Raw genomic sequence first — 14,070 nt, 5'->3', positions numbered from 1 at the left:
CCTGTATAGTTAACATCAAAGTCCTCAAACCGGCTTGGTCGACGTGTATGGCGTTTAGGCCTTACATCAGGACATGTCGCTCCATCTGGCTCCATCTTGATAACTGCATCCGGCTCGAAGGACCAATGTTGAGGAGTACTTGGTGAGGGCTAGTTCTTTTAGGTTCAGCAGCTAACAAGATGGTGTATCGGTCAGGATACAGGAAGGAGGACAACAGGCTTCCACTTTGCTGGATTATCACCGCCAGCTGTTTTATTGCCACCTAGATGCTCAGTGTTGCCAGCAATTTCCAGTCATGAACTTAACACTCGGAGCATCACCGTGAAGGATTGCAACCAGGAACACAGCTTACGAGGTAAACAGAACTAACACGGAAAACAATCTCCCCTTCCCGAGTAGCATCGCGTTACACCTACGTCATTTCCTACGACTCCACCCCACACAATATTGCAGAACATAGACATAAATCCCAGAGCCTTTTATACACTACTTTTGTTATAATGTGATACAAAAGATTTTATCATCCCTGTGGCAGAATTTATTTTGGTCTCAAATACTGCACACTTACCACCTCCATAGTATTAGGAGGGGAAAAAAAACAGAAACGAACAACACATTTGTGGCAAATCACAACCACAAATGAAACACACTGCACATATTACACAACCAGCAATAGTATATCAAAATGCCATATAGCCATGTCTGCATGGTTCTTTTTTTATTTGAGGTAGGCTCATTGGGGTGCTTTGTCTTCTACCATAGCTGGAGACTATGGGATAGTTCATACAAGAGCTTTTTTGTTTTTTGTGCATGTCTGCAAACTCTGTTCACATATTTCACTGGAAGGACTGGTGTTCACTCTTCCAAATAACCCCCATGGCTATCTGTACCAGACAAACAAGTTTAGATTTTAACTGTATGTTAAGGATGCATACCACGCTGAACTCCCACACTTGAGTACACTATGTAGTAAAAAAAGAAAAAGGGGTGGGGGGGTGAGAGAATCCTCTGGTCCACTCTTTGCACCTTGTGTCTGCATCACATATCTAATCTCTTTTTTCTTACATGTAAAAGGAGCCTGTTGGCATCACACCACAGACCAGAACTTTCCAGTTCAGTCAAAAACTGAGCAGGATGGCAGCAGAAGTCATGTAAGGTTTTAAAATGTAAGAATACTGAATATAAGCTTAAGAGATGGAGAGCTGACACAAACCTCAGGCGGTAGGATGCTGATTGATCTTGATTCTGAAAAGGGTACTGATCACCCAGACATACTAGATTCCCGTTGGTCAAAACGGAAACATGCCACTTTATAACATAAAATGATACTTATCTGTTTCAGTTTTGAAATAAGCAAATGTGAGAGCTGCAGTCAACGAAAAGGAGACGTGCAAAAAGTCTTGGGTTTTTCCAGGTGCCCAATAGTCAAACAGATAGCACTGTTGGCAGCATCATGTGCCCCACCCTTCCCTGTAGGCAAATTAGAATAGAGCCAGTACAGAATTGACCTTTTCCTTGAGTACAGGCACAGTTTTTGTTTTTTTTTTATAAGTATTTCATCACAATGTAAGTCAGAGCCACATGTCTATAATCATTCAGCTGGACAAGGTTTCTTTGGAACTGGAATAATGACATTTTGTGTTCCCAGAGGGCAGTGTGAGTCCACAGTGCTGGAAAATAGGGCACTACAATGGGGTGAGCACTGCTGCACAGAACTTGAAGAGAGGACTAGAGGTGCCATCTTAGCTGGATTATTCCTTATAAATGTCTAAAATGTCCAGATCTGGATTTGAAATGGTCTCCAGTTTGGTTGGATCGTTGTATGGAGCTTACTCGGTTTATTGCCTTTGCCTTTTGCAAATCATTCTTAGTGACATGGTGCTTTGTGTTTATTTTCATATTGGTTGGTGCTTATTGTGTAAGTCTCGAAGTGTTTAAAAGTCCACTGAAATAAAATAAGTCAGCTCTATAAACTCACTGTTTTTTGTTTGTTTTCTTTTTCATTTTTCTGTTTAGCAGTGAACCATCTTATTTATAAAAGGCCTACTGTTGCCTGACATGTATGGTGATGTGTGTTTTGGTTACTCCACTAAAGTTGCGTATAGTATGTTATTGTGAAAGCATCATCGTCAGTTCTCAAAGTATGCTGAAGTGTCTATATGTTATTTCTCAGCCATACAGTCACTGTGTTTTCGTCTGTGGATTACTTCAGTTAAAAAAACATATTGAAAAGTGGAATTAAGTGGCCTATAGTACAATTGTAATTTGACAGGGGAGCTTTGGCTTATCAGATTTCTTTTTTGTGTGTGTATTTTCCAAACATTTAACTAAAACGCTCTCATATGTAACCCATAACATTTATTTGTAAGTATGCCTTCTGTCCACTGCAGTTGTTGAACATTCTGCTATTTGATCAGCAGCTCTTACTGCATTACTACTAAGAGAAAAAACACCACATACGGATTATATTGTTCCCAAACTCCCCTTGGCAGATAAAAAGGTCCCAGGGACCGGAGCAGCAGTTCAGTGCTGCATACAGGCTCTCTCACGGTGTACTGTCTGCACCAGCTGTCACTGACGAACAAAATGCTGCCTCCTCGATTTTGCCCTGTTGAATGAGTAAGAAATCCTCCAACTCCTATGAAGCAAAGTCTTTGTAAACACCTCCATTTTGCTTCTCAGTGACAGTGTTGCATGGAATTATACTCGACAGCAGTGGTCCGTGGTCTCTCTGCGGCCTCTTCTCCATTGCAGTCTGTGGTAGAATAGCTGGGCTTGGGCCGATCCTCCTGTAGAGCAGCGGAACAGCATCTCTGACACTGTAGAGTAGCAGCTCACCTTCTTCACATAAAATTTTTATTGGCATGTTATGAGCAATTTCCACACAATCAAGGCCATTTATAATCCTCCTTCAACCTGATTTGCACTGACAGAGCCATATCACACAACCATGAAATATAGTCTATATCCGCCAAATTACACAATTAAAAAGAAAAAAAAAATGAGTCTGGGTCACAGGAAAAGCTGCCCAAGAGCTCAAAAAAACTTAGTGTCCTTAAAGTGACCGAGTCATCAACCTAAACCTTGACCCTTCTGAGCTTGCTTTTACTTAAAATAAGGACAGAAAGGCCCACAACCACCACCTGATGAATTAAAATGAATCCTTATCATTATGTTAGTTAGTCCCATAAAGTTGATTTTGTTTATCTAGACCAGGGGTGGGCAATTCCAGGCCCCGAGGTCCCTGCAGGTTTTAGATCTCACCTTGGGTCAACACACCTGAATCACATGATTAGTTCGTTACCAGGCCTCTGGAGAACTTCAGGACATGTTGAGGAGCTAATTTAGCCATTTAAATCAGCTGTGTTGGTTCAAGGACACATCTAAAACCTGCAGGGACACCGGCCCTCAGGGCCTGGAATTGCCCACCCCTGATCTAGATGTTGCGTTTTCAGTGGGGAAAAAACATTTCGTCTCTCATCCAAATTACTTGTCCAGTCTCTTTGAACAAAATCAACTTTTTGGGATGTAGTTACCTGGATGATTGAGCATACATACATAGATATGTTAGTTTGTCCACTTCCTCTTGGGCTCATGAAAATAAGGGCACTTTGTAATACATGGCTATAACTGGTTTCTACTAAATTTTTGTTTATCCTTAACGCTGAAAGTATGCACTTCAATCATGTCTTGATTGCTTCATTTCAGATCTATTGTGGTAGTGTATGGAGGCAAAATTAGGAGAATTGTATGACCATCAAATATATATGAACCTATGTGAAAGGCCAAAGCCTGAAGAATCTGAAGGGCTGAAGGATTCCTGGTCATTGAGTATTGTTAACATTTTGCTGGCGCACTGTGCGTCCACTTGACCTCTTGGGGAGAAGGATCACTGCAGGTCAATACAGTTTTGTTCTTTTTAGCAATATGACAATGTACAAAAACGATGTGCTGTACTTTTTAACTATGCAGATATGTTTAAGTAGAAGCATAAACAATGCAAATCAAGTCTACTATCTTAGTGGCTGTTTGTGGTAGCTGTAGCTCAGGAGGTAGAACAGGTCATCTACTAATCAGAAGGTTGGTGGTTCAATCCCTGCTATGCCACAGTATCCTTGGCCAATATACTGTCAATTAGAGTAAGAGCGTGTTTTTCAATGTTATATTTAGAAAAAGTGTTTGTGTGAATTACAAAACATGCAGAAAAGATCTATATGAGAGCCAGTTCCTTTACCATTACCACAGCCATTTAGTAAATCTCAAAGGGTGCGGTGTTTAGCAACCTTAATCAGCCTACAGTTGCACACTACTTGCCACTTTGCAGCTTACCTCCATCCCAGCTCCACCTTTCAATGCTGTCTCTCCTGTCTGTTGTTATTGATGTCTGTTCTGTTTTTATTGGGTGTTTTGCTTTTGTTCTACATGCATGTGCATAGAAAGACTGAGGTCCAAGTACAGAGCCACACACCCAATTATAAATTACTGCAGGTGGAGATAACAGTCGTCTTTTGATTATAATGCTCCTGAACGGTAGTTTTTATTATAAATTTGGCTGGCTGGCGTCAATGAGGCTTGACTTTTTAATAACTGTGGGAAGGGTTAGGATTGGTATTTCTGTGTCTTTTTCACATATATCTATTTATGTTGTGATTGAGAACAGGATCTTGAGCAGGTCCACTAGAAAATCACCCTCAGTTATGAATTTTGAGAAATTTGAAGCACGTTTCACAACGACTCATAACTGAAAAAAAAATCAGCAGTTAGTTCTTAGGGATTTCAGAGGAGGAGATAAAAGGAAGTTGCCAGTGCTTAGAGGATCTTTTGCCACTCTTGTGTGGCTACAAAGATTTGAACAAAAATGGCACTAATGTTTTCTTAGGTATTTTGACTTCAGTTTACCTCTATCATTTTTTGACTCGGCTGGCTGTAGCGTTTGCGTGATGCAGAGTATGCACAATAAAAGCATGATATTGGTGAAAATGCCAGTTATTATTTCCAGTGGCTTTGTGTATTTTTCAGAAGATGAGAGGGTAGTGTGGTTTTTATTTATTTATTTATTTTTTAATCCACTTTTTCCTGTCTTTTTTTTATTTATTTATTTTTTTGCTGTTGATTTTTATTTATGTATTCAACTTGGTGTGGAGTTCAAGTTTGAACAAACAAAGTTTAAAAATTATTTTGAATTTAACGTCTTCATCTGATTATGCTGGAAAGGTGATAAAGTCTTACTTTTTTTCTTCTTTTCTCTTACAACTGTGAAACAAAGTCACTAATACAACTTATGAGTGGGTTTGGTGGTGTTGTCATTACAACTAACTGGAATAATTTGAAAATAATTCAGCTTAACAGTTCAATCACTGCTACTCCTCCGGTTGCTAAAAGGTGCAGTAGATGCAAGCCTTCGATAAATTTCCTCAGTGTCTTAAGATATTAAAAGCTTTCTTTGTGTAATAATTGTCCATATTATAGCAGCAAGAGTACCTCTCTGCTATGTTCTATTATTTGCAATAATTTAGTTATTAGTCTTTTTTGTCTCTGCTCAATTAGTATTCTCAGTATCCAGTGCCCACCCTTTATAGTTTACTAACTGTATGTATTAGCTGGAATGATTAGTATAGTGATTGATTAGGGTGAAATCAAATCCTCCCCTCCAGAAAACAGCTAATTGACATTCACTAAATAATGACATCGTAGCATAGAGTCTACTCACAGAATATCTGGCTACCTTTTGTTTACATTTGGATTGCAGATGGTGGCTTTTAACAGTCTCATGTATGCACGCAGTTTTTTGTTGTTGTTTTTTGTTTTGTTTTATTTTTTCCCCCCCTGACATCAAGAAAGGAGAGCGGTAAGCTGACTATTTTTGCATGCTATAAATAGAAAGCGGCCCATGGAATCTGCCTTTAACGCTGTATATGCCCTGTTAAATTAATCGAAGCTGGGTTAGAGCGGCCACTGCTTTCACTGGCTCCATCTGGATACAGGATATATTATATAATCCAGTTTTCTGTGGCTCTAGTCTCCAGCTCAACTGGTCGATTGGTTGGCTCACATTGTCTCCAACCAAATTCTCATTGGTCAGACAGTTGCAATACATCAGTAGACTTTCAGGATTAATCCATTATTCTTGGCAGCGGGAGCAGCAGACGGCCTATGAAAATACCCCATTTTTCACATCTTTGAGCTCTTCCTGCATAACAGAAACTGCTAATTTATTAAAAGTTTACTTTTGTTGAGTATTTACTCTGAAAAACTGTTCAGTGTAAACTTTGCAAACATTATCTAAAGACTGTAGGCTAACTAGTCTGTTTTAGGATAATGTCTGTCATGTGAAAATGTGCACTTGCATGCTGGTTGGCTTGGAGGCTCTTTTTATCCTTTCATCATAAATAAATAGCATAAAGTAACTAGGTTAAAATAGTTTTAGTCCCACAATCTTCACAATTCGTACAAGCAAACAATATTTTACCAATTATGTGTGTGAGGGTGATTGAGTTTTGCTTTGTTTTTGTTTTTTTAAGGTTTTTTTTACTTTCCTTTTAAAAATGTAATTAATTCATAATTAAGGTAGCCTGCTCTCCCTAAAGAATGGTTTCCTCCTGTTAAGCTCGCAGCTAATTTGTCTGCCTGCACTGTACAGTAGCCTCCACACCACATTTCCTTTTTGGAAATGAAAGGGAAGGAGGCTGCAGGAGTAATTAGCAGAGGCTGGAGAAGGAACCTTTTAAAAAGTCTAAAGCAACCTGAGACTGCTGATATGGTCAAAGGTCTGTAGCCTGACTGGGGTAAGCCCTCCACTGAACATCCATTTAGAGCGACTGGGAGCTCAGCTGCACTGTCTTACACCCAGACTGTAGGTCATTCACATCTGATAGGAATTTTAAAAGAGTAGACCGGCCAGGATGATTGGCATGTTGATAAAATCGCCATGGCAAGCAATTATCATGGGAATACGTCTGGCCAGTGTTGCTCCGTTTCATATTTGCTTTCATCCACCCTCTGTCTTCTTTGGCAATTATTTAACCCATGTCACCTTCTGTGCCAGTCTCCTGCAGCTAATGGCTTCACTCTGCTCTTCACAGTCCCTGGTTTTGTAGAATGAAAGGGAAGTGGCCACGTGTCTTTACGTGTCTCTGCTGCCTGGTATTAACAGCTGTTTATTGATAAAGATGTCACTGTGGCGCATAGAATGTATAGAAAAGGTGGAGTTTTTTGTCCTCTGCCTTGTCAGTGAAGCTGGATGGCTGTCTCTTATCCCGCAGCGATATTTGATCATCCTGCTGGTGCGTCCTCAGTCGGGTCAGCGGTCTGCGAGAGGGGGACGGTGACACAGCTGTGGCAGCCGAGTGGAACCGGTGATGGATGACATGCCAGAATGAGCCGTGCCGCCTTCACAGGCGCCTGTATTGACAGGCACAGCTCTTGCATCTACCATTCAGTATCAGCAAGGCTAATCGCGGGTCATGCCGGCCACAAATGGGACACGTGAATATCGCTCCTGTAATTGCTCATTTGTCAACGTCACATCTGAAAGAGCAAGTTTCCGCAGCCGCATTATTGAATGAAACTTGCTGTAATGGACAAACGTACAAAGGAAAGCAGTGAAACGAAGTCACAACACAGGGCGGCGTAAGCAATTCACGCTTTGTCGTCTCATGCAGATGTGCTATAGGGAAGGACCTCACAGAATATAAGCCCTGTTGGTGTGGCCAAAATATTTCTGTATTATGATCGGATCATCCTATTTAAAAGGGGTGGCTTCACTTTGGATATTTAATAAGAAAAGCTACACTGTTTTTTTGGGTTTTTTTTTTACTGCTAATTGTGTTGGCTTCTTTCAAAATTGTTTTGTAAATGTGTGTGTTCATGTGTGTGCTCACAGTGATTATAATCCAAGCCCTGGCTCTAAGCCCTTCAGCTTGTGCTCCACCAGCCGCAAGGCCACAGCCTCTCCCCACCAGTTAATTGCATCTGAATTAGTCCATTAATGTGGCCGTGTAGAGGGATGAAGGGGTGCACGGAGGTGTCTGGCCTCTTTTGACCACTGCAATGTATTATTAATGGGTCAGCAAGTCTGGCAGCTCTGCATTAACTTGGCTAATGGACTGTAGGGTGGGTCTGTGATTCCCTTTCAGAAGGAAATCAAATCTGATACATATTGCAGAGGAAAGTCTTTTCTTAGGCCTTTTTTCTTCTTCTTTTTTTCCCCTCCCAGAGTTTGTTAGCGAGAATGGCCGTTTAAAATGAGGCTTGCTTTTTGCCATTCCCTTGCGGATTCCGTCACTGCAGAACCCCCCACCCCCCCACCCCCCCAAAACAAAAAAACAACCAACAAAAAACTAAGAATCGCATCACATGGATGACAGGGAATGGTACTTGACCGGAAGGCTACTGCACAACAGTACAAGTGTACTCAAATACTTGAGGACAATTTAAGCAAATGTAACATTAAGTTGTGTGACATACCGTATAAGAAAATGTAAGCAGTAGAGGATGAAATAAACGGCCTAGCCACTTGGCATGTAAACACTGCAATATCAAACTAATAGAGTCATCAAACATGCTCATGTTGAATAAGTTCTTAAGCAGTTTCCTTACTGCTTATCCAACTTGAGGGCAGAGCTGTCATAGGGTGAGGTGCAGGGTACACCCTGAGCAGGTCACAAGTCTATCACAGGGCCAACAAAAGCAGACACACAGTCACATACTTCAGTATCAGTGTGTAATAAAGGCCCAGGAAGAACATGCACACTCCACACCAGGAACCTTCTGGTTGTGAGGCAATGGCGCTAACCACTGCACCACCCATTTTCTTCCTTGCATGCATTTTTAACTGTACCATAAGTCACTGGATGGCTGCATTTGAATTAGCAGTGCTTAAAGTTCCTTTTTGTTGGAAAGTCAAAGAATATGACTACAGTTAAGAGACTTTATTTTGTAGTCTGATGGAATCTTGCATATTGAGCAGCTGCATGAGCTGCATAATGTTTGTGTAGACGTGCAGGAACAATAAAAGGTCAAAATGTCTTGGGTCTTTTTCCTCAGCATGATATAATGTGTTTTTAAGTAGGACTTCTGTTTTGCATTTTATCTTCCAAGCATCGCATTTTGCAGCCTATATTTGCAGATGGGAAAAATCTGCTGCTTTCTACATCGGCCTGTGAAGAAAATAATATGCGCTGAAGTAACGGCGCAGAAAAGGCTTTCTGTGCTGTTACTTAATTTGTCTAACTCTTAAGAGGACAGTTGGCACTACCCCGTCACCATTAGTAGCTGCAGTCAGTTCTTCATTGTTAGTGGGCACTGTAGTCAGCAGGCTGCTGTGAGCCATTGTCAGAGGATAGCATCAGAGGCTCCTCTTCTGGCTGATAATTAAGTGGCGTACTGACAAACGGCTTTCATCAGATCCCTCATGTGGAACTGAGAGCATGCGAAGGCTTTCAGGGAGGATAAACCGGAGGACGTCACTTTGCCTCCAATCTTTCATGGCCTTGTGCTGCCTCTGCAGTGGTGGAGGAAGAGGGGGGTGAGAGCGCCCTGTGTAGCACAGGAGAAAAGCGCGAGCCATTGTCGCTCAGAAAACTACACTCAATTTACAGCAGTGAGCAAGGCGGCTGTCTTTGCTGATATGTCAGGCTGTACTGTACCAGTTTCCCATTTTTGTCTCGAGTGACCACGCTTACAGTTATGCGTTACATCTTTTTCTCCATTTGAGAATCTGTCAATTATTTTTGTTTCCTTAAGGCTGGGCATAATTTGTGATGACTTCAGACATAAAGTGTGTGAGAGTCAGTAGACAGACGAGGTTTGAGCCATATGGTAACAGTGATTTTTAAAATGACCCTTCACTAAAACTTCCCGACGTCTTCTCGCTCTTATTTTAAATTTTTATCATTTTAATTCACGAAATTGCCTTGGTAGGAAATCAAACTGTCCATCTGTTACCTGCTAGAGCAGAGACTGGGATTAGATTCATCTAATATCTTTATCTTTAATTATCAGTGGTAACCTTTAAGCAGTAAGCATACTTGGGCTGCTGTAAAGGAAATACCATTAAATATAATTTCACATTTGAATGGGTCATTGTAAGAATTAAAGTAAAATACCTATAATACTCAAATGTAAGCTGCATTTAATTGGTCTGATTTTTTTTTTCAGATGTGCATTACTTATTTAAAATTAAATGATTAGAATATTTATCAGATTTAAGCCTCTGTTAACCAGAGTTTCTCATTGATCACTGTAACAAAATACAAAATAAGTACACCATGTTAGAGCATGTCTAATACCATTCTTTTATTAAATTTTTTTTATCACTTTAATAATATTTTTATCCAGGGTACAGTGACACTGCCATAAAACTAATGAACCCATTTGATTGCCTCTTAGGCTACGTTCACACTGCAGGTCTTAATGCTCAATTCTGATTTTTTTGATTACATCCGATTTTTTTTTTTTTGTCTGCTTGTTCACACTACAAATAAAATGTAAAAGCAAACACACTCTAGTGTGAACCCTCAAAGTGGCCCGCATGCGCAAAAGAAGACGTCACACACAACGCGCTCTGTTTAGACCCAGACCAAACAGTATTGTTTGACTGATGGCCCTTAATATTAAGACTTGTTTCGGACTTTACGTTTCCCAATTTTGCTTTAAGTTATAAAGTTATTCTGTTACTTACATATGGCCTAATAATTATCCTTATTGCTGTTTTAGAGAGGAGCGGTGCTTCAAAGGATAGTTGGAAATGTCTGTCAGAATCTGCAAATTATACAGTACAAATAAAATGTTCACGTTTCTCCAACGTTGTCTTCCCAACAGTTTCACTAACATCTACACTGGATGGCCAGGAAGCGTTCGCGATGTCTTATCGGGCGCTTCTCCGGTGCTGATAATTGGCGTCTGTCTTGTGTCAGTGACGTAAAAGATGGATTTAATGCGACATGACCATTCAAACAGCAGTCGCTTTCTGAAACATCAGATATGTATCGGATTCAGTACCACATACGAAAGTGACCCAGATCGGATTTGAAAATATCGGATTTGTGCCGTTCACACTGTCATACCATGATCGTATATGGGTCGCATAGGGTCAAAAAAGTCAGATTTGATGCGCTTTCACCTGCTGTGTGAACGTAGCCTTAGACAGTCCAGGTTCCTCATTCCTTTCTGTAGATATTTTTGCGTAACCTTTATTTTCTTGGCATGCTTTTACTCTTGTCATGTCTCAAACTTTCTTTTTCGAGCCTCTGTGTTGTGTCGACTGGTTTGCTGCTGAACTCTGTTTACTATCACTCAGTCCTGCCAATTTCCAAAGAGGTCAGACCCATCATCATTTTTTCATAATTCTTCCTGGTTCATTGCCAATGACAACCCTGTCGAAGGTCAGAGATGTTCTCAAATAATCCACTTAATGGAATCATGCTACATTTCTGCACCCTGCAGTAGTGTGGCAAGTGCAGCAACACTAGAGGTTGTGCAAAGCGTTTTGACAGTGTGCGGTTGGTTTTGAGCATGCTAGAGAGAGAGAGACAGAGCAGGAGAGGTACAAATATCGGCAGGAAAAAAGAAAGTGAGACAAAGACAGATAGCTCTCTGAGGGACTGTGATCAAATAGGCCTCATATGAGTGGCTCAGGGCTTTTGTTGTAGTGTGACCTGCCATTCAGTGTTGCATTAAGTGAAAATTTCCCCCATAGCTTTTCAAATCTGCAGTGACCGCCTCCCAATTTATAAGGGGAATGCTCGAATTTCAAATGCAGCATTCAAGCCAGGCCTGTAACCTCGAGTGCACCTAGAAAATAATGCAGAAGTTGTTTTTTTTCCCTTTAATTTCTGTAGGTCCATTCCAAGGTTATCCTTAAAGGGAACAAACACACACACATACAGAGTCAGAAAAGGGAATGTGGGTGCAAGTGCCTGAGTGAGATTGAGTTCAGAACATTTATATTGGAGCTTTTGGTCTCTAACCCCTCTGCGTCTGTTGAAAAGCGAACATCCTTGGTGCAGCATTCATAAACTTCTTATATGCCACTGGAGAACTATGGGGGTTTTGTGTTGGCTCAGCCTATTGTCTGAGCTCTATAGGATGCAGTATCCTTGGATTACATTCAACAAAATTACTTGGCAGATAAAGTTGGATTGCTTTTGCTTCCTTGGTGTTGTAGATGAAGCCAAGCTATCAGAATAAGCAGGTAAGCTAAAGCTTCTTCTGTGTGCTCATTTCGTTGGTTAATATGGTGGTTAATATGCAGACAGCTGGGTCCAGTGTGGCCTACCCCTCTTTCTTTGTTTTTATTGTTACCTTCATTAATTGTGTTTCAAATCCAGCTAAAGTCCAAGCATCTTTTGTAACAAAATCTTGTGAAGGACTTTTTTTTCTCCACTCTCTCTCCCCTTGGCTGTCATTGTTCTCACCACTCGCGATAGCATGTCCTTTTTGATTCCACACGTGTAATTGCTTATCAAGCTAATTTCTTTCTTGCATGTATTGCCCTCATTATATGAGTCTGCCAATGAAAAATGAGTTTAATTTAGCCAAATGCTCACTGTTATGGAGGGGAGGGAGAAAAATACAATTTCCCCATAGTGTCATCTCATTCTGCAGAAGTGGCTGTTGAGTTTTAATTACTATAATACCTCAGTGTGCCACACTAGATGACCTGAGTATAGATAGCAAAAGTTAGTCATCATTTAGATTGTTCTTGTGTGCCTTTTTCTTTTGTTTTGTTTTTTTCTTTCCTCTGCGTTATGGACATAGACTTACAACGATCTCCTACCACTATATAACAGGTTATTATATTTATGACAGATTTCACCTTGGCATGTATTTTTTCTGTGGCAAGCAAGCACACTCTTCATGTTTTATTAAAAGTACATACAAGTGAGTAAAGATCAGAGACTAAGGGATTTAAAGCCCAGCATGCCAACACATTACTACTAGATGTCAAGGGAGCCAGATCAAATTCCTTTGAAGATGGTTTTTTAAAAAATGAGTTGAAAATCGTTATAGTTGACTTCATTGGTATTTGAGTGTGGGCTTTAGGTCTCTTGGTAGCTGTGGTAGATGTAAGAGAGCTTCGCAGTGTGTTGGGCGGCTTGTGTTGGCAGTCTTCTTGAGTCTGACAGTATAGTGTCAGCAAGGGAGGGGTCATTGTACTCAGCAAGGCTTTAGGTAGAGCTAAATAGAATTAGATGTGTCTTTAATAGGTGCTTAATGAAAATACTTGTGTCACTGAAGCCAAAGACTCAACTTCACAGCCGCTAGCAAAGCAAATGTTTGTCTCACTTCTTTGAGGGTCTGGGGTAAAACAGGAGGGGGAGGGGGGTGGCGGTTTTAATGTTCAGAACGCTGAAAGTGAGGAATACAGCTCCTTTGTCATCACAAAGCGGATTTTCATCAAATCAATCGCAAGAACCTTGTTTCAACATCCTTAAGGCTACAGCTCTCCTACTGTAGCTAGCTGATTCATCTGGTGCACCTGGACGAACCTACCTTCTTCTACCTGTGTATGTGTGTCCGAGGATGTTTTTTAAGCATTTTTTTTAGCAGTGCCTAGCTGAGCAAATGCTGTGGCATCCCACATGCCTTCCCACACCCACTACAAATAGACAGCGAAGGTGCTACATTCGTGGCCTCGGTGCAGATCCCCGAGGCTGAGGAGTATGTTCTGTGTTGGTGGGCATGTCACAGGGTCCATATGAAATAACAAAGGCCTAAAAATACAGTAATCTACCTGTGTGCGTACATGATGGTGTGTGTGTGTGTGTGTGTGTGTGTGTGTGTGTGTGTGTGTGTGTGTGTGTGTGTGTTACTGTTTCTGTACAGATTCACTTCCCATTTCCTTCTTTTTGAGCTGTGTTATCACTTCTTACTGCTCTTTATTGTCACCCATTTTCTTTCTTTTTTCCTTCCTTCCCATTCACTCCTCATGCTGTAGTAGTACTAGTAGTAAAATCTGCCACAGCATATCTTAAATGCATGCATATTGTATTTTTGAAAAATACTATGTATATTAGGTTTTTGACTCGAATAGAATTAAAAGTTTATATAATAAAAGCTACTTTTGGG

At 40.7% G+C, this 14,070-nt stretch overlaps 1 protein-coding gene and 1 long non-coding RNA gene across 4 annotated transcripts in view; one reads left to right on the top strand and one right to left on the bottom strand.

The window, feature by feature from the left end:
* The window catches only part of foxj3 (forkhead box J3), a 96,972-nt gene that overhangs the window by 52,704 nt on the left and 30,198 nt on the right, over positions 1-14,070 (top strand). The window lies entirely within an intron of this gene.
* Positions 10,407-11,796, bottom strand: LOC146518343 (uncharacterized). Its single transcript, XR_014874060.1, has 2 exons — positions 10,780-11,796; positions 10,407-10,606 (listed from the first exon to the last, which is right to left on the bottom strand). It is a non-coding gene; the product is annotated as an uncharacterized LOC146518343 (long non-coding RNA).

This window comes from Neolamprologus multifasciatus, chromosome 5 (genome assembly GCF_963576455.1).
Source record: "Neolamprologus multifasciatus chromosome 5, fNeoMul1.2, whole genome shotgun sequence".
NCBI lineage: Eukaryota > Metazoa > Chordata > Actinopteri > Cichliformes > Cichlidae > Neolamprologus > Neolamprologus multifasciatus.
Note: the sequence above shows the minus strand (reverse complement) of the source record. Positions and strands in the feature narration are given on the sequence as shown.